Source organism: Lipotes vexillifer, unplaced genomic scaffold, assembly GCF_000442215.2.
Source record: "Lipotes vexillifer unplaced genomic scaffold, Lipotes_vexillifer_v1.1 scaffold390, whole genome shotgun sequence".
Taxonomy (NCBI): domain Eukaryota; kingdom Metazoa; phylum Chordata; class Mammalia; order Artiodactyla; family Lipotidae; genus Lipotes; species Lipotes vexillifer.
The window spans coordinates 1,953,495-1,957,384 of record NW_006784503.1 but is presented as its reverse complement, the minus strand read 5'-3'; positions in this window follow the sequence as shown (position 1 = coordinate 1,957,384).

The window sequence follows — 3,890 nt, the reverse complement described above, 5'->3', positions numbered from 1 at the left end:
TTCCCTTCCCTGGAAGCTGCTTGTTTCATCTTTGGATGGCTCTATTTTTTTTTAAATCAATTTCTGACTCCCCGGGCTTTCGCTCATCAGTCTCAGTTTCCCTCTTTGTGGCCACCCGGGATGAACTGAGTCAGTCTTCCCTAAGCCAGCCCTGCAGACATCACTCTTGTCCCTCAGTGTCTCATCTCTAGTCCCTGGTTCCTTTGGTCACTCCTTGTCATCACATGGTTTCCAGGCCTCTTGCCTTATTTAATCTTCTCTGAGTGTGTGCCTACTTCCTACTCAAACCATGGTACCTCTCAGAGTCAAGGGAGAGAGGGTATTTAGAGAGCATCTCACTTGTAGTTTTGTATCTGGAGAAACAGACGCCCAACGTGAGGAGTATTAGCACAGCAAGTTCTGTCGTGGTCGGCGGCATATCCTAGTAGGTGTTTTCTGATTTATCTGTTTACAGCTGTGATGCCACTGTGGCAGCAACTTTTATACTTTCATTGCAGTGTTTCTTTACTCTTTTGAGAATGGGCTCCAGATAGAGCAAAAGGGTTCTCTTGGTGGTAAGAGTATCTGGATTCTTTTTTTTTTTTTAATAAATTTACTTATTTATTCATTTATTTTTGGCTGCGGTGGGTCTTCGTTGCTGCGCGCGGGCTTTCTCTAGTTGCGGCGAGCAGGGGCTACTCTTTGTTGCGGTGTGTGGGCTTCTCATTGCGGTGGCTTCTCTTGTTGCGGAGCACGGGCTCTAGGCGCGTGGACTTCAGTACTTGTGGCACACGGGCTCAGTAGTTGTGGCGCATGGGCTTAGTTGCTCCGCAGCATGTGGGATCTTCCCGGATCAGGGCTCGAACCCGTGTCCCCTGCACTGGCAGGTGTATTCTTAACCACTGCACCCCCAGGGAAGCCCTGAATTTTTAAAGAACATTTTACATGCAACAGCAATTGGTGTTCCTTAGCACAACAACTTGAAATTTGGATGAGCATCCACTCTTTGAAGCTGGTGCAGCTGTACGGCAGAGGCGTGGAGCTGGTTATTTTTATTCCACGTGGCAACAGGGTGGTGAAGGAGAAGGCAAGCTTCCCCTGTGAGATGGGGCTGAAGTGCTTCCTCCAGTTACGTCTAGTAGTTCAAGTGCAGGTGCATCATCCTATCTCTCTCGACCTCAGTTTCTTCTTCTTAAAAGGAGGGTTATGACCTGTTCATTGCCTAACACTAAGGGTTGTGGGAAGATTATGTGAAAATCATGTATCAAAGGATTTTTTAGAACTATAAAGCATGATGCATGAGCACATTTTCTTGCAATCTAGGCTGAGTAAATTTTCTACTGCCCAGTTGTCTTCTGTGAATTCTCAGCCATCTTGGTCACCTGAGGCAGGTTGCCAAGTACGAAGTACACTCAAGTTCACTGTTCTGGAGTTTTCTTTTCTCAAAGCTCAAGTTCAAGACTCCAGTTTTCCTGAATGTCTTCTTGGACGACGTCAGCCATGGTGAGTTTTCTGTCATCTGAGCCTAGTCCTACCTGTTGTGTTCTTTCTTTCGGGCACAGTTATATTATTCTACCTCACGTTTGTCTCCCCTTTAGCCAGTTTCCAGCAAGTTCTGCCAACTTCAGGTCTTACAAGACTGTCCAATTAAATCCTTTAACATATCACAAATGCATAAAAATAGAGCTTCTGAAGCAAGAGATAAAAGTTGAGAACATGTTAAGAGTTACCTTCCATTTATAATGATTTGATAATAATCAATGATTTGATTATAGTGAGGTTAACTGTTTCTCTTAACAGTTAACAGTTTTGGGCCATACGTATTTCTTTTTTCCTCCCTCCCTCCCTCCCTCCCTTCCTTCCATTATTGGACTAAACTTGGGTTCGCTTGCCCGCTCACAGTAAAGCCAATCTACTGACACCGGGCTTTGGTGAAGGAAAATAAAGCGTTTATTCGGGGCGACAAGCAAGGAATCCAGATAGCTAGTGCTTAAAAGATCAGAACTCCCCAAAAGCTTTCAGGGAAAGGTTTATAAAGTCAGGGTGAGGGAGGGGCATTGTGGGGTGTGTGATCAGCTCGTGGACATTCTTCTGATTGGTTGCTGGTGAGGTCATCGGGAATCAACATCATTAACCTTCTGGTTCCAACCGATCTGAGGTCTACGTGCCTGTGGGCAGCATACAGGTCACTTCCTCCACCTGGTGGGAGTTTCAGTATCTGCAAAACAGCTCGGAGGACATGGTTGCAAATATTATCTACAGCCCTTGAGGAGGAACTAAATGTCCTTGACTTTGCTTAATGGCCAAACTAATATTAGTGTGTCTTGCTTGACTGTTTTCCTTTCTTTCTGCATTTTCTCACTTCTCTGATTAAATTTATTCTTTGACTAAAGCTTTTGTACAGACAAAAGGCAAGCAGAGGGCATGGGGGAAGCCCTGTTCTGGGAAAACCCCACAGTCTCCTGCTCGGTTACACTTCCCTCCTTCCGCCCGCTCTCTCTCTCTCTCTCTCTCTTCTTTTCTTTCCTTTAAAAAAAAATTCTCCTTTACCTTCAGTGTTTATTTTTCTGATTTTGTTAGATTTGTTAGATTTTGCTCTATGGTTTTTATCTTTGTTGATATACTTCAAACGTCTTCTTTTATATGAAGATTATGTAAATATTGATCAATTTTATCTAAATATTCTTATGTATTAAAAAATGAAATCTTTAATTCATTTAGAACTTAGATTATAAATTATGTCAGCGTTCTAGTGCGGTATTTTTTCCTTAAGTGGTTAGCTAGGAGTTTCATTGCCTTTGCCAGGTAGAATCCTTTTTCTTCCCAGCTGAAACAAAATTATACCATTCCATTTGCCTGCGTATAGGCAAGAGGCTATGATTCTTTCTGTTTTTGTTATTTTAGTTTTAAAGTTCATTTTAATATCTTTTATTGCATGGATCCCCTCCTTTTATTTCTACTCTTCCCCATTCCCTCCCTCATAATGTCCCATTTAGTTTTATAGATTTTTTCCTATAGATAATCTTTAGGATGTCAAGTCTCCCAAGGTATTCCACTGTATTTTGATTGAAATTGCATTACCACGATTGGATAAAACAGACTCCAGAAAATAAAGTAAAACAAATAATAGCAGAGTAGAAATTCAGTGTTGTACAAAAATAATAACAGAGCACCAAATCAAAGTGAAATTTGGATGGAGAGAAAAATGACAGATGTAAAAAGTCAGAAAAAAGATGATGTAAATAAACATGGACTAGAAAAAAGAATAACTGCTAGGCCTAAAGAACAAATCAGAAAAAAATATTCAAAGTAATACAGAATAAAATGTTTCTAAAACCAAGTAAGTTGTGAACCTGTCAGGTGAACTTTATCTACTTTATCAAGAAGATTTAATTAAATCTGACAAACATTTTTACATATCCTGGTGAAAATATTGAATTCCATGGACAACCAAAGAATCCTAAAAAACTTGACAGAAAAAAAAAAAAAAGTACAGTGGGAAAAAGTCAAGGAGTCCTCAGACTTCTGTCTACAACATTGGATAAAGGCAGTCAGTGGAATAGCATCTATAAAGTTTGGGAGGATTATGACTCAAAAATTCTATACCCAGCCAAATTGTCCTTTGTAATTTCAACAATTAACATGCATTTTCTTATTATAGAAGAAAAAATATGTTCATGATAGAAAATAAAAACTTACTATTAACATTTAAAACATCTTAGAAACTTAGAACCACATGGAATCCATATTTTAAAAAAAATTCTAGTTTCTCCACTGCTTCCTTTTTCCTGCAGCTGCGTGCAGTGGGGCTTAGGGACTTTGTGGATATAACTTGTTTACATTCATTCTGCTCCCACAGTCCGCACAATGATGACTGGAATTTGGCTCCATATTTGTACTACCTACCAGGC